Source organism: Molothrus aeneus, chromosome 1 (assembly GCF_037042795.1).
Source record: "Molothrus aeneus isolate 106 chromosome 1, BPBGC_Maene_1.0, whole genome shotgun sequence".
Taxonomy (NCBI): Eukaryota; Metazoa; Chordata; class Aves; order Passeriformes; family Icteridae; genus Molothrus; species Molothrus aeneus.
Window position 1 is genome coordinate 86,851,011 of NC_089646.1, and position 26,460 is coordinate 86,877,470.

Sequence of the window (26,460 nt, forward strand, 5' to 3'; positions counted from 1 at the left end):
CAAAGCACACATGCAGCCTAAGTGGTCCCTTTGCTCTGAAACACACCCAAAGCAGACAGACCTGACCAAAGCACCAAAAATTCCTGGAACACATTTTGTACTCACCTCCTCTGCAGGTTTACAGCCATCTGGATAGTCCACTAGCACTGGTGGCAAAATCCTGACACATTGCTCCAGAGCACCTGTGGCAGGAACCATACAGCAACAGACGGGCCTAGGCCATTCCAACATGAACGTAGAAGCAAAAGAGGTATTCCACCAGAAAGGTCTTAAGGCTGTCCTAGAGGAAAAACAGAAATTCAGATAAGTTCCTAGCTCAGTTCTGGCAGAGCTTGAGGTGCAAGGGGAAGAAAGTTTCCCATTTAAGATTTCAAAATCTAAAATCCCATGCAAGGGAGAAGGAGTCAAAGACTGTTTCTAAAAAGAGGCAGTGAACTGTGCTTGTGAGGAAAACAACATATGCAGGGAAGAGTGGAGAGGTGGAACAAGTCATCAACATTTTTTAGCCTTCCAGATGATATGATTTAAGTGGGAGGACTGCCTGTCCTCCCAAATAAGCTGTTATCTATTTTTGAGTTCTATATATGTCGTTCTCTATCCAATCATGAATACTTAGCACAACAAACTATGAATTGTTCTCAATAAGGCAAGAAAACAGCCTCCTCAAAAACAGCACACATTCACATGAGCAGTTCCCCAGATGATCACTCTTTTGGACTAAATCTTCCTATACATATTCTAGTTTATAGATGTAGGGGTTTTTACATTCTTTCATCTCTCGCCCACAAGTTAAACATTAGCATTTATAATGACAGCTTTTGGAAAAAAAAGGTGCTATTACAGTAACACAGACTTGACGCTTAAGAAGCAATGTTTTTTCACTTCTAGAAAAAAAAGTGACACCTGAAAAATGATGCCTGAGCCTTTCCAAGTCTTATCCATTAAAACTGTAGCAATACTGAATGAATTCCTTCAAATCTCTGCCTTTGCCCAGATAACACAGCAATGTCTGAAGGAAATTCTTAACAGCTCAAAACTAAAGAATGTGTCTTAACATTCAAGAGAGATTTGATCAATTTTTAATGCAATTGAAATTTGTCTACACTTGGGTAATATTTGCCATGTATTATTCAAGCTTGTATCTTGCACTTGCCATATATCTGAACCTACTAAGCTAGTCAAGTTTCTTGACTGCCTGCCTCTGCCTGTTTAAACTTTTACCTCTAGGTATCTATCCAGGTGAAAAACTTTGTAGAAAGCAGAAAAAAAAAAAAGTTGCTGATACTATGGTAACACGACAGTATGGAGAAAGCATATGGTAAGGAAGGTTAAGATGGGCAGTGATAGAAAAGGTGTTTGTCAACCACCTAACTATTAATTATTACCCCAAAAAATACCCTGAAGCAGATAAAATTAGTGTAATACTTAGCAGTTTCCTTTTTTTTTGGCATACCAAAGTAGAAGGGGAAAATGTCTTGTCTTAAAGTCTGATTATTAATAGAACTGGCTAAAGAGCTCCTTGAAATGATACCAATTTGTACCAAATGTGAAAAAAATCAGGGAAGTTTCAATGGCCAGAAAAATATGATCCAAGACACATCCAGCAGGAAACCTAACATAAATAATGTTTGTTTCTTTTCTGAACAGGTTAATATAGGAGATCATGACATCCTTCTGAAGAGACCCAACCTCCTTTATCAAAGCCAATTAGCTGTTGCCTTCAAGAGGTTAAACAGATTTCCATGATATATCTGACTAGGTTCTACACACTGCACTGTAACATGCAATACACCCACACACAAAAAAATTATGAATGTTGTTTATGTTAAATTAGCCTTTTTTGTAGCACTTTTCTTCACCAAAACACAGGTGCCTTACAGGGGTGGGTGGAGGACACGATCCATGTTTACCAATGGGGAAACAGGTCTGTTACTGGCCAGGTGGCTGGCAAGTCTGGGAGATAATTTTCTTCTACCTGTCTAAAGTTAAAACTGAAGTGTCTCTCTCTACGTCTGTCTGGTTAGATGAAGATCCTTACTTTAGTGATTTTGCTAATTTATATTTTTTCAAAGGATCCTAAGATTCTTTGCTCAGTGCTGTCCAGACACTGACTAGAAGTAGTCCTTACAAATCACAAAACTGGAAGCCAAACAGTGAGAGGTGGACACACAGGGAATGGCCCATGTTGCCATTAGTAAGCAAGGCACAGCTACCAAGCGCAGATGTTCACTTATTTGTAGCGAGCTTCCACACACTTAAAAGCTTATTATTTCCCTTGATCTTTTCTTTGCATTACAAAAATGCCAATTCAATCATTCCTTCTGCACACAGCACCTTTTCTAAATCATCAGTCATTACACTCCTGAGGCAAATTAAGTACACCTACATCTTTCTTGAAGTACAATGGCCAAAACAGATACACCACTTGAATTTCACAATATAGAACAAAGCAAAAGGTTCAACTCCTCATCTTCCAGATTAGACCACCAATTAGTCATGCCAATACATACACACATCTCTTCTTTGTCAACCATACTGCACTGTCAGCTCTCATTTTATAATCCATGCTGAGGAATGGAGTGACAGCAGAAACTTAACAGATGTTCTCCATATTTTCTTTTGACCTAAATATACAGCATTCAACTTATTCTTCTAAATGAAATCCTATTCTGCCAGGCCATCTTTCCAAAATTTAAGATCTTTCTGAATTGCCATCCCACCTTTGTGTAACTGCATTTATTCCCAAACACATCTTTAGATTTCATAACCATACGCTAATTAGCCAGTATGAACAAGAACAGTTAGCCGAAACAATTTTACAAAATCCAATGCAATAGGCTTTCCTTGCTACTAAAGAGAACTACTGGAAAACCTCTGGTTACTGTTAACCTAATGAGTTTACACATATCCTAAAATAGCTTTTTTTATCTAGGCCGTATTTCCTTAGTTTGCTCTGTAACAGTATCGCATGTGGCTTTCTCCAGTCCACAAGCTTCCTGTTAGAGAGGATATTACATTGCCTTGATTATGCATTTCTGATTTTCACAGAATCATAAAATGGTTTGGATTGGAAAGAAACTTAAAGACCATCCAGTTCCAGCCCCCCACCACAGGAAGGGACACCTTCCACCAGAACAGATTGCTGAAGCCCCATCCAATCTGGCTTTGAATACTTCCAGGGACTGGGCATCCATAACATCTCTGGGCAACCTGTTCTTGTGCCTTACCACCCTCACAATAAAGTTCTTTTTATATCTAATCTCTATCTACCCTCTTTCAGTTTAAAGCCATTACCCATTGTCCTATAATTATCTGTCCTTGTAAAAATCCCCTCCCCAACTCTCTTTTAGCTCCCTTTAGGTACTGGAAGGTCTAAGGTCTCCCTGCAGCCCTCTCTTCTCCAGGGAGAAATCTCTCAGCCTGTCTGCACAGGAGATGTGCTCCAGCCCTCTGATCATCTTGGTGTTCCTCCTCTGGACTCATTCCAGCAGGTGCACATGGTTCCTTTGCTGGAGGCCCAGAGCTGGGCACTGCACTGCAGCTGGGGTCTCACTAGAGCAGAGCAGAGCAGAAGGGCAGAGTCCCCCACCCTCTTGCCCTGCTGTTTTGGAAACAGCCCAGGGCATGCTCATCCTTCTGGGCTGTGAGTGCACATTGCTGGGTCATCTTGAGCTTCTCATCCACTAACTAAACCACTCCCCACCCAACCTCTATTTGTACCCCAGGTCAATTCCCCATCCCCCCACCTCCTGCTTACATACAGGGCAGGATGTTCTGTGGTATGGAATGTCCCTTTGGCCAGTTTGGCTCAGCTGAACCAGCAATGCTCCCTCCCAGCTTTTTGCAAATCCCCTCACCGTCAAGAGCATGAGGCACTAAAAATTCCTGGCCTTGGAGTAAGTCCTACTTAGCAACAACTAAAACATCAGTGTGTTATCAATATCATACTGAATCCAAAACACAACTCTGTACCAGCTACTAAGAAGAAAATTAATTCTATCACAGCCAAAAACAGGACATCACTTAAAAATGAAGAAAGGTTTATTTGAAACTTATTTAAACCTAAACAAATTTTAGCCAGTCAATCTAAAATGCTGACCAGATTCACAGCTACAATGTTTGTAGAGTGCAAAATATAACTGTCTCATATTCAAGCAAGTCACTAAACTGAATAGTCTCAATATTTGCATTCCTATTATGCAGAGAACTTTCTTCTGATACATTTAATGTTTAAAACAGCAACAATCATGCAGAGCTATCTATGCCCAATGAAATAGCTATCCCTACTTGTCACACTCCACTTACCACTTTCACCTCTTCCTAAATATGACAGGGATTGACTGTATGATTTTTTAGCCATGCATTACCTTTCTAGTCTGTGCAGTCAATTTCTTCTGTAGTCAGTGAAACACCTCCCTACACATACGAAATCACGCACGTGCCATAAAATATGGAGCCAACTCCATTGCATCAACTTCTTTTTCTACCAACTCATTACAATGGTATGACCCTGCACAAGGTCAGAAAAATCAGTGCAAGAGACTGAACAGAAAAGCATTAAATTATTAGGGTGCCACTAAACTCTGAAGAAAACAGATTTGTAACACTGAGAAAACCACATTGTCTTCCTGTTATTCCTGAAGTGGCCAAAAATACATAAAAACAGAGTGTACAACAAAACAACCACAGTTTTGTTTCATAAGTCTCCATACCTTTATCTTATACAGAAAGACAGCAAGGGTAAAAAAATCGTTTGAATAAATCTTTCTTAAGGGAAACAATTCAAAGATTTTTTTTTTCCTGCATGCACTTTGTTTCAAAAAAAGATTCATAGGCAGCATTTATAACAGAAGCAGCAAAACCATGAAGACAGGAATTATGTTTAACAGCTGTTAAATACACACTGCTATCATATTACCTCGCCAAAACTTAGGAAAAAACTGTCAAGGTAACAGTGGCTTTGATCAGACTGACATCTAAAATGCATGTCACTGCTTTTCTTGGCCTTCACTAACAGGTTGTTCACCAACCAAGCAATGATTCTGGCACACACAGTCATGCAAACAATGCAGCAGCACCTTCTTCTCACAGGTCTCCTGCTGCCCATGGGGACAAGCACTCAAAGCAGCACAAGCCAACACAAGCAGTGTATGAAAGGGACCAAAAGTGATTGAACCCACAGAGGTATTTTGAAGTAAATATGATTTTTAGAAGTCAATTGTAAAATGCACCCCAACCTGTACCTCCAAGTCAAGACTACTGAAAAGCTCTATTTCATGTTGCTTGAGAGCACTACACTGCTGGAAAGCACCAGAAAAAAACCCAAAAATACAAGACAGTCTACTGCTCTCACCAGTGAAGTGTATACTGTCATATTCTGCATCACTACTAAATCCCTTTGGACTGTAAGAAATAGCTTTTTCATAATATAAACTACCTACACAGAATTGTTTAACTCATCCAAAAAAAAACAAAATAAAATTTAAAAAAAATAGAGAAAAAGCTCTCTTTCATAACCTCACAAGTGCTCTCCAAAAAGACAAAAACCCAAATTATTTAAAAATCAGGAGAAGCACTGCAGGTTTGTAAAGATGACAGAAATATTTTTTAACTATCATAATTCAAAAACATTAGTAAGGCAATCAGCAAAACCAGTTTATTTTGATAGCATTAACTTACACCAGTTTTAAGTAGGAGCACAGAGCATCAATCCAGACATGCTTGCCTCCAGTGGGACTATCAACAAAGAGTTGTGTGTTGACTGCTGTGAGCTGGCAGACACCCTCTGCACCTTCTCTTCAGCCACCAGGAAACACTACCCTCATTGTTCCACAAGTATGCAAAGCAACCAGCACTGGTGTGTATGGAGGATGTGAGCCACAGTGAAAAATGCATTAGACACCTCTCAGCCCCTTCAGCTGACAAAACATTCACTATGAAGGAATCCAGAAGCCAAAAAAAAATTAATGTTTGTGTCAACTAAAGTGTTTTGTTTGCATTTGTTTGTTTATAAAGAGTGGGTAGCGTAGTTTTCCAGTAATGTTTCCATTGTAATAGGCTATGAAAACATAAAGACTGAGCTGTACTTTGCTCTAAAAATTCCACTTTCCTATCCAATTTCAACTGCAGTCTTGTCCTCTCTACCCTTGCTGGGAAGAGCTCAGGTGGGACCAGCAGCAGATGCACATCCCTGCCACTGTAGACAACACATTTCCTGTGTAAAGAGCACTGACTTTGGACCTCACACGCAACTCTTCACCACAAGTTACACGAAGCTCAGGAGACATCAGATGGTTATCACTCACTCTAACAGATCAAGTCACCTTCCCCAAAAAACACAAGTATGGCAGCAGCCTCTGACCCAGCAGCAGCAACCAGGCAGGATCACCAGCTCCTCTAGGGTTCAGACCAGCAGTAACCCCAGCTACACGTGTGTGTGTGTGCATAGCCACATATACAATGTGAATTTCTTCCCTTAGTTCTTACAAATGTAGCTCAGTTCCCATTTTCAAAATACTGCTCTTTGCTAGAAAAAGTGTACATAATATTAACACTGGCAATTGCATTAACAAGGGCCCCTTCAGCTGAGAAAGATGGGGCTTTAACATTTTCTAGTCTTCCCCAACTCATGAGAAAAGACCAAATGTTTCCAGACCTACTGAGTAAAAACATCCTATTTAATAATGAATGCAAAATAGCTAAATACATAACTACATTAAAATCAATGACAGCTGCCCTCATAAATTTTACATTCTGTAAAATTGCATGCCCTATGATCAATGTTTTTTTCAACAGCATGCAGAGGGCTTCAGGAGAGCTGCCTGCTTTATTCTAGGTTTAATATTCAAATGAATAATCTGTAACCTCCCTTTCTCTGATCTGATGCAAACACCCAGACAGTAGTAAAGCTTACAGGTGTGGATGGCACGGGAGAACAGAGTTTAGGGTAAAAAAATGTATATAAGTTATTCCCATACCCATTTTATTAATTTCCACTGATAATTACTAATGGAACTACAGAGTGAAATAACTACAAATATTTCCTATTACTTCAGATGATGAGAGAGATCCAAAATTACAGACATTCAAATATACAGTCTTAATGGTGCTTAAAGGACCAAAACTTCTGCCTTCCATGGGCCAAGAAATCAGTTCTCAAGTGTTAACAACTGCAGGATAATAAAGTTACAGCAACTCTATGCTACATGCAGAGAAAGAGAACTGAATTGTTCTTCTTCTAATCAAAGGCTTAGATTTTTTGAGTTCACACACATTGAGGATTATAGCAGGAATGATAGCACATTACTTAAGAGTGAGAAAAGTGGGAGGGGGAGGTAACTAAGCAAGATCCTAAGACTTGCCATTCACAAGAGGCAGTACTTGAAATAAATCAACCAGTAAATTTGCAAAAGCAAATGTCACATTTACACAATGCTTCTCAACATTTACAAAGGGCATCAATGATATTAATATTTTCTCACAAAGATAATAAACAAAGTGCTAAGTGGTAGAAAATCCCCAAAGTAAAACCACTGCGCCACACATCTAATTATGTCTCTTTGGACACTGAGAAATCATTTCTTGCAGCACTCTGGCATGAGACAGACCACTGTCTATTCAGCTCTATAACTTCATTGCAAAAGAAATATAAATATTGGAGTTCTAAATTAAATCATTTGTGGCTGTACACAGAGCTAAAAAAGACTGTTTATATATTTACCAACTTAGGAACCAAATCAAACTATAAAAAACCCCTCACAAATCTAACAGGAAGCAGTTTCTTGCACTATGTAATTAGCACTTGTTAATCAAAGAGGAAAATGAGAAAACTGTATTCTTGTCCACAAGCTTTTACTAAGTCTTAAATCATCACACATTACAGTATTAGCCCCCAGTACATAATTGAAATCATAGAGACAGCTGTTTAAGAGGTGAACAAGCACATCATAACTCCAAAGTCCAAAATAACACATTGCTTATTAGGAGGACTTTAACTCGGGGAACAGATAAATTTACAGTACACAAAAGTAAACCTTTAGAAAAAAAGTTACCCTAGGGCACAAAAGTAGTACAAACAACCTCCCCTAGGGAAAAAAAAAAAAAAAGAAAGAAAATGTCTGGCCTAGGAACTCAGTCCTTTGAAAATATTAATGTTCTATTTAAAAAACAAAATTTTGTGGTGAGGGAAATAGTGAAGAGGGAATGGTTTTCTGCCTTCTGCCAGATTTAAAGCTTTTCAGTAAGACTGTCTGTCAGTGTCAACAGGAGAAAACATACCCAAACCAACAAACTGCTTGGCTGAGCATATGTCTTCATGCACAAATACTAACCCTCCCACAGAAATTCTAGTTTCGGATATATGCATCTGCCTCCAGGCAAAGCTCTGCTGCTTGCAACAGTATCTGAAATTTGGCTGAGCTGACAAATGACTATCATTTCTCACTTGCAAGAGTAGCAAGATCACTTTAAACAACAGCAGCAACAAAATATTCTATTTTTCTAAGAAAAATAAAGCAGGCAAATTTTTTCTGGCTTCAGGTGAGATAATGGTCCCTAATTCAGGAAGTTTTGTTTACCATGGAGGAACACAGGAAACATTACGTTATCAAGTTTCCAAAACAATGGATTCAGTTAGTAATACAGATCCCAATATTTTTCTTGTCCCTTTTTTGTAAAGTCAGTAACTACTTTCAGGTAGTTGAAACAGCATTCTGAAAGCCATTAACACTGTCAAAACAAGGATGAGGAAACTGTGACAATAACCCAATGAATTAGCTTTTCTAAAAAAAGCCCTGCTGTTTTAATGCAGCCTTTGACAATGCAGCAATCCAGCCCACAGTTTCCCAAATCATGCTGCAAACCTTCAGGTTTCTTCCTAGAAATATCTCATTTCATTTGATTTACTAATTGCTGAGTCAGTCAGCTGCTTGCAGCATCTTTCTTTTTACAAACACAAACCCAAAAGATATTTCAGTATGCAGGAAACAAGGTATGCAGTTTACAAATACATCATGCTTAAAAGATGTGGAAAAAAAAAAAGTCAAGAAAGCTTAAAATCAGCACTGCAGCTCAAGGACTGCATAATGACACCCCTAGTTCCTAAGCATTTGCTCTATCCCCACACTTCTTTCTGACAACATCACAGTCACAGATTCAGAGCTAATTCAGCACAGAAATAAACTGCAATCGAGAAATTTTTGCAATCTATTTCACAATACTTGCCTGAGCAAGGGAAGGAATGACCAGGAAAAGACTTTACTTCAGCAGGAGAGGCAGACACATGATGCTAACAATGTAATTTATAAATTTTGAGAGTTTCCACTCTTCTTACACTAAATCTCAAAATGCCTATTATGTGGTAATTCTATCTTCTATTTTGTCCAACTCTGTAGTGGTTTTCAGTTATTCTTTATTAGTTTACCACCTCAATTTTGCCAGCTCCTGAGCAGCTGGGCCACAAACATTGTTAATTACATCATAACATCATGAGGAAAGGATTATTAATCTGATATTTGGCAGAATGCTTCAGGGAATGAGAAACTTTCATTGCTGGAAATCTCCACCAGTTACTCAGATATGAATTTGACCATTTAGCATTTTCAATAACTGGAAAGACATGAGTTGCTTCCCTTAACACCTGATTCAGGATTGAGGAAAAATTCTTGCTTGAATATTCCAGAAAGAGATGAAACAGGAATCTTCCATATACAGGCTCATCCTAGTATACATCATAATCTAGGTAGCAATACGAAAACAAGCAGAATGTTGAAGTTTCTAATCAGCCCCTAAAAACAAAATTATTTAAGATAGATTAGTGCGACAAGCAGGCTAGGCACCCACTATGCTGAAGGAGAGTCAGGATATTGAGAACTATCACTTACAGAAGAATAAAATCAGAACTTTTTATTTTATGAGTGTGTCTTCTATGCTAGAGAACATTTCAGCACGCATCAAAATGAAAGAAGGCACCTTTTAAAAATACAATTAAATGAAAAGCAATAAAAAAATTATCACACTACTTTTGTTCAGTCAACACTGAATTCCTTTGGACACATAGGAAAAAAATTTGGAAGCACTATACTGTCTTAAACCACTTAACCCAAAATGTTTAACTTTCATGCAGCAAAGCAAGCAGGGAGCTCTCAATACTTCTGCCAACCTCATGACAGACCAAAGCAAAGCCTCCCCACTCATTCAGCTCTCAGCTCAACTGTTTGACAAAGGTATATGCTTTGCAAATGACTCCTCAACATTGGCTCAGGTGGAAAGTATCAACTAACTTTTCTGTATAGGTTAGGAAATCTACTGTGCTATTTAAAGACTCAAATTCAACTCATCACTAGTAACTAAACTAGAGAAAGCAGTGCCAGCTAAAACAGCATTTCTAAAACCTTCCTCTGCAATTGAAAATCTCAGGCTTGCAAATTCCTCCCTGTGAGGCTCCCACCAAATAAGAACATTCATTTGTCAAAATATCTGAGCTGAGTTTACATGATGATAGATGAAAATTTAACTTCAAAATACTTTGATATAAAATTAAGAATCAACTTATAAGTAGTAGTCCAAGTGCTTCATCAGCTTCAAAAGAACAGCAAATGCTGAGAATGGGTATTTGCTTTGCAAGCTGAAGTGTTCTACAGACCAAGAATGCTCAAACCAGTGATTTGTCAGCATTGCTCTTATTACATTTGTAGCAAAAAGTGTTGCACACTTCCAGAAAGCAAGCTCTAAATAAACTCTAAATAAAAATATGATGACTTAAATACGATCCTTTCAGCAAAAGCCTTATCAGCCTTCCATATTAATGGAAAAATTACATACAGAATGGAAAATTAAATTTGATTTTTCCAAACCATAATGACATTCTGCTAATTCATCGAGAATGAATATGGCAAAAAAGTTTGTAAAAGACTTATAGTTCAATGTTATCTTCAGCTCATGAATATAAAAGAAAATTACAAGTATTTAAAGAACACGTACATCTAACTTCTTATATATGGTCCACAGTTTGGAATACCATGTAACTTTTTGCTCAAGAGACATCATGTCTTATCCAAATACAGATACTGTCTTTCCCACCTCCCCAACAATTATTCCAGCACACCCCAGGACTATATTGGTGTGCCCCATGCACTAAATGAAAGCAGAAAATGTGACTATTCTATATTTTACTGGGGCATATAAACCCATCCCAGATTTTGCAAAGATCCCACTGGTATTTTCCTGGAAACTAAATCCTATGTCAGAGTAAATTTTGCCCTTGTCAGAGTCCAGAGGGACAGGAAGGAAGAAGGTCAAACTGATGTTTTTCCTATGTGAAATTGGCTGAACAGGCACTAGTCAGAACTTTTATCTGTCAATAGGTGAATTGTTCCAAATCAACACTTCCACATTCCCTTCACAGTTCTGGATTTGCCATCTCTTTTACTAATTACCTTGCTATACCTTTGTAACATCACTTTTTGACAGAAGAAGTAGTGAAATATTATTTAGCCATTGAAATATTTTGTTATCTTCTAGAGCAACACATTTTATTCTGTCTTGCCAACTTTTCTGTTCCCTTTTCCTACAGGATTTATGCTGCCCAGTACCTGTCTGACTTTATTTTGAGCTCCTGATGAACCTGCAAAAGCCTCTGATTCTGACACAATGCAAACTACTTTTACCTGCTAAAAGATGCGTGGTAGCATCACTCTTGCCATCCAATCCCAATTCTCCTCAATCTCAAATATTTGCTCTTTGAGGCAATCTACTTCTGCAATAGTTCTCCACAAAGCAATGTCTCATTATCAGATTTTTTTTTTAAAGCAGGAGGCCTAGCCTCTAACTATTTATGAGGTACACACTTACCGAAATAATTCCAAGCTGAGGAGCCAACAGTACAGTTTTTCAATATTGTGACCCAGTGATTTACTTATAATACTTTGAAAAGTATGTCAGTGACCCATGAACATCACCAGAATGGCAGGAAATTCAAGTGTAGCAGGATGTTTTATATTACATGCAATTTGGAATTTTTTTGCTAACATGCAGAGTAATCCCTGTCAGAAAGACCAAGCTAAACATATAATTCAGATACCATTACCAAGAGATTAAAAAATAGATACAATGCACCTTAAGACAACCTACACTTTTTCTTAGGATTTAGTAATTTCAAGGCTTGATGTAACCAACTCCTTTCATGATTACACTGGTTTGTGCCAAGAAAGTTAATATTTATTACATGTACAAAAGCAGATAATTAAGGTAAAAACTGGAATGAAAGTATAGGTAACAGCAATGTTAAAAATCTGTCCATTCTTACACTAACATTTCACTTTAGTAACAGTCAAGCCTTTAAAATCATATCAGCTACTAGCATTCATTAAGAAAATTCAAGAGTATTGTTTATTAGAGCAAGGTATATAAGGTATTGTTTATAAGAGTATGGTAACCCCATAAGAATAAGGTACCCAGTTTGATTTTAGTGCAGGAAATATCAGCACAAAGACAGTAAATTAAGATTCTTTCCTTCCTTTTCCTCATGCAATTCAGAAAGCAAATAACCTGGGTTATCACTCTTAATTACACCAGCTTACACACTTTATATGTATGAACAATACATTAATCTTCTCATCTAGTCTGCTCTCTTGTGCTCCTCTTTGGTTTCCCAACAGAGGAACAGGAGATGTCATACTTACAAAATAGTCACTTTATCAGCTAATTGTCTCTTCTACCAGCAGCTTTCAACTATTCCCATTAAGAATAAAAGATACAAAAATAACTCTTTCCATAAATTCAGACCAAATAGTTCCTAAGCAAACTGTGGAAATTTTGTTTCAGGGAGAAGAAACATGATCAACCATCCATTAATATAAGTAGACCAGTTTAACTTTTACCACTATGCTCTTCTAATAAACTGCCCTGTAGCAGCAGCTGAATACTTTTTTTTTATAATTTAAAAGGACCAGCTGCAGTATCGGCCACAGCACACTAAAAAAAAAAAAAAGACTGACAGAATGTTAATGCTTAGAAATAAATTGTGGTCTATCTGCAAACATATCTTGTTAAAACAATTTATCCTGCCTTGTGGAAAGTAGAATTTTGGGTTTGTCTCCCATAGACAACAATAACCTCAGCACCTTGCTGCTGCTGCCTCTTACAAGCTCACCTTTATTCCTCCACCTCCAAAATGTCCATTCCCCTCACAATACTAAGACATCTTTTCTATGCCTCTTAATTACCAAATTGTCAGTGGGTATCAGATGCTAAGGTTTGTTCCAAGGTTCAGGTATCCCATCTGGCCAGTCAAAAGCAAGGCTCACTGCTGAACTGACAGGCTAGAAAACAACAGGTAAAAGTTGAGTTGCCTTTTTCAAATTTCTCCAAAATTGTGTCAATGTAATATTTTGGGGATTTTTGCCCATCAAAAATCAACAATCAACAAACTGGAGCAGGAGGGTGGTGGGGGCACAGGGCAACAATGAGGGAGGACTGAGGGTGAACAGAGCAGGAGATCAAACTGTCTTGAAAAGGCAACTCTTCCTCTCCAGCCAAAAAGATTTTTGTTGCCTGACTGGGGCAATCTTCAAGTAAAAACACTACTAGCTTTTACAAAAAGGAGTACCACATGTCAATGTCACCACACTTGACATAGGATCAGAAACCAGGCAGACAAACTGTGGGCAGAGAACAGAATCCCAGCCAGTGGTGCTACACCCAGGGAAATGCCCCTCCCATCACTTAAGTCTGGACATTTGATCCATACATATGCAGGCAAAGCCAAAAGTTTTCAAGTTTTGTGTATTCACTTTTTGTGTATTAAAGTTTTGTCCTTAACTTTCCTCTCTCTTGAAAGAGTAAAAAAAAAAAAAATTTATACATCTTAAGCTTTCTTTTTGAAGCTGAACAGAAAACAGTATTTCCTCCATAAACCTTCATTTACAGTGGATACAAAGATTTTCAGACATATACACAGTTTTAACACAGAAATGTTTTAAAATTTCCCTAGTCTACACACAGTTGACTTCATAAGCTTGGAGGCTTTTCATTTATGTTCCTCCACAAACATTCAAGCTTTTACGATTTTTTTTTGGCTTTTTACCCATCCATCTGAAACAAATCCCTTCTGGAAAAGGAAGATAATTCTTCAAGAAGTATGCATAAGACTGGTTAAACTTCTCCAGTTCCAGCCACCACCAAAAGAGCTAAACTCCTCTCCTCAAAACCTAAGACTTGGAAATGGAAATTTTAAACACAGTGTTTGTCAGTTGGGCCATTGTGATGATTTCCTCTTCAATAAGCCTGACCATAACTGGACTTCAATCTACTTCAAATACACCAGTCTTCATTTTGCTCTTAAAGCCTTGTCTCACTTCCCTGACATATCCTAGTTTTACCTTTTATGTAACAGTTTAATAAATTGTTAAAACATAAAGAAACTCATTAAGCTATTCAAACTACATTGAAATATCTTTAGTAAATTAAATTATGTCAATAATAACTCACATATAAAGGAAAATAAAAGACCTTACATCTTTTCTGGATACTCTCCAAGCACCAGTACAGTAAAATGAACATTCACAGTTAGCTGACTTTGAGGTAATTTCCTTTTTTTTTTTAATTTAAATTCTTGAGTTACACTAAAAGTGATGATTTTCTGGAAAACACTGAGCTTCACTTTCAGACAGCCAGATCTCTAAGAAATGTGAAATCACGTATCAAAACCCCCAAATTACTCTATTATTTTGACTTCCTTTGGATACATTTCTCCACTCTCGTTCTTGAAACATTACCATGTTCTTCTGAATAAAATTAATGATTCACCCAACTACTCATCACATACCCAGACAAATGGAAGAAATGGAGAAATCACAAATCATGGAAACCTAAGGTGGTGTGCTACAACAATAATTGATATAAGCTGTTTTTAACTAACAATTAGCCAGCATTTTACAAGTGACAGATAAAGAAGCAAACAGTCTGTTAGAATAATGAAAAATTCCTCTTGGGTTTGCTCCACAGAAATATCCCATACAGCTCATCCCTGCCGACGGAAGCGGTAGTGAATCATAGCAGTAAAAGATGGTTTGGTTGTAAGAAAGTTGGTTTCAAATATTTTTACAGCCACAGAGTTGAAAATGTAGCTATGAAGATTGCAAGGTCAAACATCTGATTTGGAAATAAGTGCCTGATGTGCATGGTATTTAACTCTTCTGCACAGAAGTGGTCATAAAGACAGTTTGTTCACCTTAAACATCATTCCATTGTAGATTCTTTGATTAAAAATGCTAGTAATCAAAACTAGCAGAATACTGCAAACTAGTGACCAGAACTCACTGCTATTCAACTCTACTGCAAATAACATGAGGTACACTATAAAAAAAACCAAATAAAAGGCATTGTTTTACTGGCAGAAAGCAAGATGTTTTATGAAGTTTTCCATACAGAGGAAAATGTGGTTAAAAAAGGAGTCCTTAGATGCCTCTCAAATATACATAACACTTGCAAAATATAGAGAAACCATTGTTTCAAGCTCTTAGAAGCTCCTACTGTGTTTGGGAAAGAACAATTTGGGGGAAGAATGAATAGTCATAATAGTCTAAAACTGCATAAGAAAGCTTTGATATGATCCAAAGCAAGAAAATTACATATTGTTGTACTTTCATGAATCAAATCCCAGCTGAGATTGGGTCAATTGGTTTCTTGCACACAGCAGATTTCAAGCATTAACTGCCTGCAGAAGAGTGATTAGTTTTCCTGGACATGGAAAGACAGAATAAAAGATGTGATTTGACAGTGCTGAAAGATCCAAAAGCAACTAAAAGAAAGAAACACGAGGAGGAAAAAATTATGTCTAGTAACAAGGGGGTTGGTTTAATGGTTTTTATAGTGTTTCTTTTCTTAAAGATTTAACAAATTCAATACACAAGATTACTTTGTTTCCTGTGGGCATTGGTTACCGTAATTTTTTTTAAATTAACTACTGCAGGTATAAAGATTTTATGATTTAGAACTGCAGCACAAAATTAGATATAGAATCTGGCAAGTATATTTTGCTAGAGAAAAAAGTTTTGTGCTGAGTCTGCATACATAATGTATTAATTACTTTAAAATGTTTTAACCAGCTCTGGTTGCTCACTAGACTCCTTGAATTCCTCATGCTTTCTAAACACTCTTTTTCATTTGATGACATGACACCGTAGCAGAATAATGTGAATAATATTATGAAATAGCATTTGAGTAGGTAATAGCAAAAAAAAAAAAGGCTGTACCACCTGCCTTTCAATTATCCAAGTTCAGATTTTCTTCAGATGCTCTGATGTACCACATTTATATATCTTCTTATCTTCCAACTGCACTCTTGCAAGAGTTGATGGATTGCTTAATATTTTCTGCAGGAGTCCATGAGTGTCACTGGGCAGCCATGGTACCAATGCTTTTCTCTTCTTTAACATTTTGTACAACAGTTAAAATACAAGCAGTATTTTAACGACCAAAACACAACTTTAGACTTGATAAAATATTAATGCAGCTCCTAGCAATTCAATGAATCTATTCACAGCTAAACATCAAATACAAATTTTAGAGCACACAAAAACCTATAATGAACACTATTTTTTTTGTAAAGCTATACTAAGAACAATTTTAAGCCCTCATAACATCAGTTGTTTTGAAGGCTAGATTATCAGCCATTTACTTCTGGAACTCTGTATAGATCAACATCATCTTTAAGGGCAGCTTAGGCTACACAATTTCAAATTCTTTTATTCCAGTGTCCATAAAACCTGTGATATCATACATAAAACCAATTTGATGCTCAAAATAACCCAAAAAACAACCAACTAAAACATTTTTGATGAGTATGCAATCTAACATAGCAGCAGCTGCCCCACTCTGTTCTATTCTAGCAGGGAACTTGACAAAGAATGAAGAATTCCTGAGCATCCCTCATGTCACGTGGTTCTCCCTGTTCACTTCAGTGCCCAATTAAACCACAGCAGAAGCTGCAGGAAAGGGCCCGCTGAGCAGCTCCGAGCTCGGAGCTGTTTTCTCACAGCTATCTCAGATCTCAACCAAAAGGTTGCCAGGCTGTTCTTCTAAGAGGACAGCTAATTATATTAAAGCTAAATCTGAAGCAAATGTATGTTTAACTTACTGGGCTTTCCTATCTGTAACCCTGCTTATACACACACAGCACCAGAGCACGGAACAAGTCCCAGTAAGAATCTAAAGGCTTTTCAAAGCCTCTAAGAAAGTACAGAGTGTATTTTTGACCTGCATTAGGGCTCATGGAAGTGGTACTGTGCTTTTCTACTTCCTAAAGTTATTGAACAACTTTGTATTTTTCATGCCATTTCTGAGACTTTCAGTTCACAAAAATAAGCCTCAAAATAAAATATTTAGAAACGTCAGCCTGAAGAAGTTCTTCAACTATATATCCATTCTTTGCAGACAGAGGGCCCTAAGGGATGACTTTCTTTTTTCTTGAAATACGTATTTCAAATAAATCAAAGCACCTCTGCTGCACCTTAGGAAGCTTAATATTTGTTGTATGATGTGTACACATCCACACTATCTTCAGAACTTGAAAACAAAACAAGTTTACTAAACTATTACTAATTTAAGTACCCAGCTTTCTAAAACTTCCGATCAGCAAGCCCTGAAGAAAAAATTGGAAGAGTATATAGGAAAAGGGATGAACAAAGTTACACACTGCTAGCAGGGGTGGGGGTTTTCTTTGCTATTCTAAGTAGAGCTGTTATTTAAGTATCTCTTTGGGACTGCTCTGGTGTGCCCTCTTCAACCATTTTTCAAAGATAAAGATAGCAGATATTTGATTCATTCACATGACACTATAGACAGTAGCCTTTAAAACCACAAAGTCATCTAAAAAAAAACAAGTTATGTGAAGATGCATACTTAATTTCTTGATGGCAAACTCAGAAAGTGGACATTCAAATTAATATTCCAATCAGGACAAACAGAAATAATTCCTAACAGAAGTATTGTCTGGAAACAGTAGTTAAAGCTGAGTTTTGCACCTAAAATTAGGTTTCAGCTTCTGTGTTTGAAAAGTGTATCAATCCCAATTACCCTAAGTATGTAATGAACTGAAAATTAAATAAATCCATTAGTTTAATTTTAACCTAAATGAGTCCTTAAAGATACTTTAAAAGTGCTCCATCAGTGAATGTTCTCAATTGAATGTATTTAAGGCAGAAACATAATGAACAGGATATGCACATAAGAGCCTGGCTGCTCTTAATGCTAAATTATTCATAGTGGTAATCAAACTGATGAATGTCACTGAGTGAAAAGACAACTCTGATCAATCTTAATTTTTTGCCCACAACTAATAAGCTTTTGGGGCATCAGAAGATTTGGAAGCCTATTGTACATGGGGTTTGTTTACTCTGTTTTTTAAAAAATTAACATCTAGCACAGTTAAGAACTGACCTCATGAAATGACATCTACTTGTTACCCACTTTGGGTTGGGGTGAGAGGCAGCTTTATGCTTGATCTTAGTCCTTGCTCACCCTGGCCATGGTAGTTAAACTCATTTTTGAATACTGTTGTGGAGACATCTGGTCAAGTGAGGGGATTGTCCTGCTCTTAGGCAGCCTCACCTTGATCCCACACTGAACTGTGTTCAGTTTTGGGCACCACAATAACAAGAAAGACACAGAACTATTAGAGAACGTCCAAAGGAAGACAACAAAGATAGTGAAGGGCTTGAGGGAAGCTGAATGAGAAGCAGCTGAGGTCACTTGGTCTGTTCAACCTGGAGAAGACTGAGACCCCATCATGGTTACAAATTCCTCATCAGGGGAAGAGGAGGGGCAGGCACTGATCTCTTCTCTGAGGTGACAGTGACAGGACCTGAGGGAGTGGCCTGAAGTTGTGTCTGGGAAGGTCTGGGTTGGACAAGAGGAAAACGTTCTTCACACAGAGAGTGGTCAGGCACTGGAAGTGCCTGGGCTCTCCAGAGGAGTGGTCAACCAGCCTGACAAGGTTCTAGAAGTGTTTGGACAATGCTCTCAGGCACATGGTGTGACTCTTGGGGATGGTCCTGTGCAAGGACAGGAGCTGGACTCAAAGATCTTTGTGGGTCCTTTCCAACTCAGCATTTTCTGTAATTCAGACCAATACTAAATACTTCTTTGTCTTTAAAGACATACGTGGTCATTTGATCTATTTTTCATTGTGTTTTTTAGTCAGCTTCACCATTCAGTTATCTAATAAGAATTTTCAAATCTCTCTATATATACTGACAATTGATTCCAACCTGTTACCAGTATTCCCATCTTCCCCTGGTTTGTTTCTCACGGACATCTGAAAAACAAATAAAAAACACCAAAACAAACCAAACCAACAAACCCTTTAAAAAAAAAAAGAAAAAAAAAGGGCAAACTCAAAAGCCCAACCCCAAAATTTGTTTCCTTCTCCCTGGAAGAATCACCTTCCCTTTAATTGTCAGAATAATTCTGGTTATCATTCACAATTTGCACTAAAGCACTCCTAGCATACTAAGTGCAGGTTTAAAAGGCATGAAAAAGAAATAAGATAACAATAACCTGTGGCTATGGAAAAGTAAACAGATTGGGATTCAAGTTCTTCAGGTTCTGTTGGCCTTTGTCATGTGGCACCTGTAAAATCAGACCAGCATTCCTGCCTCCTGTCAAACTACTTATTGAGAGATATGTATGTGCTCTGTTATTTTCATCATTCCTGTGGCTGACAGGAAGCACCAGCTGAAATTCTGGAGTCTATTCTAATGCACTGTAAAAATAAAAAGTCAGCATGACATACCCTCTCCCTTGCCTGTAACAAGTTTTCACAAGCAACTTAGATGCTGAATATCATTCTGACTCAATTGTTCCACATAACCAGGATGACAAATTTTCTTGTATGACCTCATCTACACATCAAGAACCCTGTTACAGGAAGATATATTAGAACTCAACATGAAAATAGTATTGCATTCCATTACAAAGAAATATTTGTACAAAAAATACTAAGAGTTTACCTACAGTAAGAAATCCCATTAAAAAAATATATAATTCCTAGAGATTCTACCACTTGCACAGTTTAACCAATATTAGTACTAGTGAAAACAAAGTAAAATTTTCCAAAAAAAATTACAATATTACACTGGCTTGCAATTTACAGGACAAAGTCTTATAAAGTAAGATGAGAATTAAGGAACAAAAGAGCAGTTCACACATTCTGCCTCCAAAGGATGCTAAAGTCCTTTCAGCTAGACAGCAAAACACTGCACTGGATTATCTGTTGGATAAGTTTTCTAAAAGAGTAAAGTTTCTAAAAGTTGATACCAGCATAGCACAAGAAAAAAAAAAGTATGAAAACAGTTCCCTCCTTAACTAAGAGTGAATTTCACAGCAGCTTTACATGAGCCAGTCCCAGAGTCTGAATGTCCACAGCAGCAAGCTGCTGCTGCTTTACACTGTTTTTCTCTAGCGGTACCTCCTCACAGGAGAACAAACACAAATGTCTTGAGGACCATCAGATTACACAGAACAGCAACACAGCACAAGCAGCACTCTAATTCCTATCTGTATATTTCTCTTAAATGATAGTCTGACAACAGAGCTGAAACTATCAATGAGAGTTGCTGTGGTCATTAAACACTGATTCCAATGAGAAAAGGCACCATTACAAAGCTCTCACTCTCAAGGATAACTTTTTAATTCCAAAGAAATTAAACTGACCACTTCAATGCCAAAATTAAATACTTTGGGAAAAAGAAAAAAAAACTGTTTTGAAGTCTCTTCATAGTCAATTTCCATACCACAGTTTACCGCTTAAAGAGAGGAGAAAGAAAAAAAAAACCCAAAACAAAAACGTGTTGTGGTAGAGTTTTTTAATAATTGAAAATAAAACTCTGGATCACAAAAACAAGGTTGGCAAATGGTATCAAAAGCCAGCTTAGGAAGACTACCTTACCACCGGTACCTTTTCTTAACTAACCAAGTCTCCAAGCACATTTGCTTTCAGTGAGAACTGAGGTTATGAGCTAAACACACCTTTTCCATGCTGACTGTTCAGTTCCATTGGTCAAAGACAGGAGGAATCAAAATCGCTTCTTCTGTAAGGGACTACAAACCTGCACTCAGTAAGATGCATAGTGAAGGGCTTTAGAATTCAAGCTAATTCTCTTTTGTGGGTTATAAAAAGACTTCAATGTGAACCCAATGGTAAGGATGCCTCCATGAGTTGGGAATTCCTACAACAACCCATGTATGAGATAATTTAAGCAGTGCTCAAAGTCACAAGCTTCCAATTTAGCCGAAAGTAAATGCCCCTAAAGAACCTTCATATTTCATACTGCAAAACTGTATTTAAGTAATCAAAAAGTGAATAATAGAGCAGTTAGCCAGCTCTTTAATACATTAGCTAAAAGTATATCAATTCCATTGATTTTTACAATGGGCTGATTTCACATAATGGATTAAGCTCTCTAGAAAGACTGTAAAGGGGAAAAAATGCTTTGCCAGAATTAGCGGAAGATGGTGTCAAAGTGCTTTTATGACAAGCATGCAGTTAAAACATTTTATTTGGGGATGCTAAATTTAGAGTACTTCTGTCAGGAATAGACCTGGTGCTAACAGTTGAATAAAAGCCATGATTTCAACACTGCAGATATATTTTCAATATTTCTGTCATATTTTCTTTTAAGTATTTTATTCCTAGCTAAGAAACAGGAAGTTGGAACGAGGAATATGTAATCAAACTTGCAACACAACAAAAGGTTAACAGCAGGATGCCTCAAGGATCCACAAAGCTAGCAACATTTAAAGGCACTAATTAATGAGCTGAAAAAGAAAGCAGAAAAGTTAATAGTTATATAGGTTGGTCAAGTACATAAGTCCAAAAATGTAACCAACTGGAAGCTAATCAACCATGATGTACAGGTAATACACTGGCAGATAAAAGTCAATGTTAATAAATGTAGAAGAAGTGTCACTGAAAGTTAAATAATTACTTGTATGGTCAGCAACCTTCTAAATTAAAAAGGCCTAGTACAAACAAGAGGATTACAAGCATCCCTGTGGAACTCAGGGAAGATCTCTGCTCAATATGAGAACACCACTGCTGATAATTAAAAGTATCAAAATTCAAAAGCAGCAGTGGCAAGCACTAGCACAACTGCCTTCATATAAAACTACTGCTTCATTCTTAATGATGACTTGAAAAAGGTTGCTGCAGCATTAGACTAGGTTAAGAATTAGAAATCCAACAGAAAGTTTAAGAAGACAAAGAATGAAAAAACACAGTTATAGGAAGACTAAATGTAAACAGAAGGGAAATAATTTACACCTCAAAAATTAAGATGCTGCTCAGTGAAAGCAGGAAGTACACAGTCCAGAGATACTCTTTTTTGATACAAAGCATAAGTGAATATTCACTTATTCACTATTCAAAGGAGGACAGAAAAAATTGACTGGGATGAAGAACATCCCATGTAATGATCCAAGCCTACCTCTATTAAGTATTGGTACAAGACACATACTACGACAGAAATATTAAACATTTACCTCTTTAACACTTCTTGTGTCTGTCATGAGTTATTCAACCAGATGAACTCCAGATAAACTCCAGTGTCACAATTTCAATACTAAAATCAACATGTTGACCCTTCAAAGGGGGAGGGGGGCACCAAAACCACCTCCTTCCAAACAAACTTTAAAAATCAAAGAGCAACACAGGAAAGCAAATGATGCACTATAACTTGGCCTGAAGGACAGCATAACATGCTTCCAGATTTTGGTTATAATTTAAGACAGATAAAAGAACTCCAAAATTCTTAATGAAGTGATTGGTTAAGTATGAAACAGCACCATTTTAAACAGCACTACTATAACTATTAAAAGGTATTTCAATGTACCTTACACACAAAAAAATCAATTTATTTGAATTTGTGAGTGATTTCTTTTCTTTATAAGCAGTGACAGCTCCTGATACAGCTCAGCTTAAGTCTAGAGATGGTCCCTGCACTTCCATGAGAAGACATCTAAAGACAGGCTGGGGAAGACTGCAGAGCCAAAGACCATACCATTTTGGTCCTGTGAATCAAACTTTTGTGCTACGTGGACAGTCTGACACCATATGCCCTAAAATGAAAAAAAAAAAAAAAAAAAACCAAAACCTACTAGAAATATAAAATCTGTCAAGAATCTCTTGTCTCTTGAACAAAACATGATGCAAATTGCATTCAAAGGATTTAAATATTTGGAAGTACTTTTTTTTTAGATACATGCCTCTGGAGCTACTTTTTGTTCTCTGACCAAAGACAAAGATTACACTCCTTTTGTGAAAGAATAAAGAAAAATATTTTAAAAGTTTACAGCTAACATATGGGTTATCAACACATATACAACAATGAAAGGACAGCAGAATACTGTTTTCCTAAAGCAGAAATTCAGTATTGAAATTTATTCTAAATTACCACCATTCTTTTTCTGAACAGTTTATTCCTGAACTCATTCAAACAAATTCACTTTGAGATGATGAGTGGGGAGGAATAAATCTTCGTATAAAAGTGAAACAGTACCACCTCACCACTAGGCTAAGAAATGACTGTCACATGGTGTTTTCAAAGCATTTTCATGACTTACATTAGTGTCTTTGAATTGCCCTATTCCTATAAGAACAAGGTACATGAGGAATAAGGTATACTCATTCATGTAGCTTACAATTCTGAGCAGACAGACATCATCCAGTAATAGTCCATGTGCTGTCCTTACCACCTTGATCTCAAGGGTGACTTGTGTGTGGTATCCTTGCCAGGTAATGTTTGTATCATTTTTCTGAGGATCACCATGCTGCCACAATTTCCCTACTGACAATAACTATCTCAGGTTTACATTCTTGTTTCACAAGTAAGCCTGAGAAAATGCAGCAAACAAATTCAAAGTGCTAGCAATACCACTTTAAAAAAAGCCAGCATCACAGGAGGACACAGACACAATTCCAAGTCACAGAAAATGATGAAGCTGGCACTAGAAAGTCAAGTGCTATCTTCAAGATAAGTAATTCTTTGTATTTACAAGAAAAACGAGTTCTGTGCTGCTCCAACTGTTCAGGGTAGCATGATCTTCAATGTCTTTGCAAAGGAATGAAGTTGAGAGCAGCAAGCTATAATAATACATGGTTAGTTACATAGTTTTGGTTTGCACAGCTGTTGGCTATGTTCATTTACAGTTCATGTAGTGCCAACATCATTTATATAAACCGAGGAGGCTGTTTCACTCCTGTTCATCGCCATAAAAGTTATTTCTCTCAGCAGCTGCTGCACAAAAATCAGTTTCTATTTCAGTATCTCAAGCTCTAAGTTCACGAAGTGGCAGGTTCCAGAATCTACTAAAAACAAGCGGGACCTAAAGAAACTTGCCCATGCTTAATAGTATAAGAGGGGGGCGGAGGTAGAGGGGGCAGAAGACACGCACTTCTGCTTTCCTAGAGTGGAAGGAGGTAGTAACCCTCCGTTAACACGGCCAAAGTCACATGAAAACCATTCGGCAACCAATTAGAATGAGAGCTTTTCCGAGCCTCTTCAGCTTTATGAATTAAAATGCAACAAAATAAGGCTGATCCGGAGCCCAGCAGATAAGAGAAACTCTAAAATATAAGTCACATGTTACATAATAATCATCAACTGAACGAACTTGATGTGACAGCGGTGAAGAGGTAGAGCCGACAATGGTGCCCTGGTACTCCCCCCTGCACACACACAGGCACAAACAGCCACGCTGCCGGAGGCTGCTGACACACGGCAGCTCCAACCCCTGGAAGCAGCAACAGGACGTCCCCAGCCCCACGACCCTCTCCGCGGCGAGAGCACCTCGCGGAGCCGCCGGAAGGCAGCCGTAGGCTGTGTGTGCCCGTCCCCCGCGCCGGCTGCCTCCGAGCGGGCACCGCGGCGGGGTCACCCCGCTCGGGGGAAGCAGCGGCCGGCCGAGGCGGCGGCTCTCCCGCAGGCAGCCGGAGAGGGAAGAAGCCCGGCGCTGCATGAACTTGGAGTTTCCCTTCCCCCGAGCCCCAGCGCGGCCGGGAGTGGGGCGGGGGGAAGCGGAACCCGAGGAGCCCGGAGCCCAGACTCACCTCGGCCCTCCTCTCCGTCGCTGCGGGGCGGACGTCGGGGCGAGGCGAGAGGCGCCGCCAGCCCCGCCGCTGCCGCCCCGGTCACTGGGCGCCCGAGCGCAAGAGTCCCGCAGGGTAAATCCTCCGGGCGGCGGCGGGGACGGGCACACACGCCGCTCGTCGCGGCGGCCGCTGCCTCGGACCAAGTTGAGGCGCGGCCGCCGCTGCCGCTGCACTGCCGGGCTGCAGGCGGCCGCCGCTACGGCCCCGGGGAGCCGGCGCCTCCGCTCGCCGCCTCGCTGGGCGGCCGGGGAAGCAGCGCTGCACCGCCGCCGCCTCGGCCCCCCTCTTCCTGCGGCTGCCGGGAGCCGCGCTCCGGGCGCAGCAGCGCGGTCACACGGAGCCCCGCGGAGGAGCCGCCGCCTCCCTGGGCGCCTCGGAGCCCGCAGCTGCAGCCCCCCGGCGGCGCCCGCTCCGCATGCCCCGCGCTCCGCCGCTCCCGCTGCTGCCGCCGGCGGCGGCGCCCCCGCCCGCTCTCCCGCGCACCACCGCTGCCGCCCGAGCCCCGCTCAGCGCCGCGTCTCCATCGCCGGCGGCAGCGGCGGCGGCGGCGCGGAGAGGCGGGATCAGGGAAGGGGCGGTGACCGCCCCGCGCGGCCCCGCTCCGCCCCGCCGCTGCCCCGGATGTGCGGGGGTCGCCGTGGCGGGGATGTCGCTACCCGGGGCGGGGGTCGCTGTCGCGGGCGTGCGGGGGCCCGGAGCGGGGCGGGAACCGCCGCCCAGCCCGGTGCAGCAAAGCCGGCGGGCTCCGGTGCCCCCGGTGCCAGCCTGCCCCGGGCGAGGGCGGCTGCCGGCTCTAGCGGGCTCTAGTGCAACACGCACCGACCCGGCGCTCCCTGGCCGAGGGGGCCCTGCGGCGCTTCGAGCGCTGCCCTGCGGGCTGCGGGTGCGTGGCTGCCAGCCGGGTGGCGGCTCTCCGGGCCGTGCAGGCTTTGTACCGGGGAGCAGGTGTGGTGTTTTCCTGTGTCATCCCTGCTGCGCTGGCACCTGCTGCACCCGCGCTTAACGTGTGCTTTTAAAGCAGGTCTGGTCGGCGGGGACGAGCGGGAACCGCGTGGCACCGGCTCGTCTTTGCTACGCCTTGTGGTGGGGGTCAGCAGTAGCTCCCAGCTCCTTGCTGGGCCACGGCTTTGGCATAGTTTGTGTGCCGGCAACGTGGTGCCCCAGCAGCGATGTTGGGACGAATAGCTGAAACAAATGTTGCATTGGGTCATTAGGCTGCAACAAGCCTCTTCTTAGCAGTGGCCCCTGGCCAAGGAAGCATCAAAACGTTACATACCTGCCCTAGTACTACGTGTTCTAAGATTATTCCATAC

The 26,460-nt window shown here is 39.8% G+C and overlaps 1 protein-coding gene across 2 annotated transcripts in view; it reads right to left on the reverse strand.

The window, feature by feature from the left end:
* Window positions 1-25,256, reverse strand: part of GALNT1 (polypeptide N-acetylgalactosaminyltransferase 1) — an 88,170-nt gene extending 62,914 nt beyond the window's left edge. The window contains exons 1-2 of one of the 2 annotated variants that reach the window (XM_066560221.1): window positions 25,106-25,256; window positions 106-275 (exon numbers count right to left, since the gene is read on the reverse strand). The gene's annotated coding sequence lies outside the window, so the exon portion shown is untranslated. Of the gene's footprint in view, window positions 1-105; window positions 281-25,105 lie in introns of both variants that reach the window. The other variant, XM_066560214.1, reaches the window with a different exon arrangement.
* Between the last annotated feature and the right edge of the window lie 1,204 nt (window positions 25,257-26,460).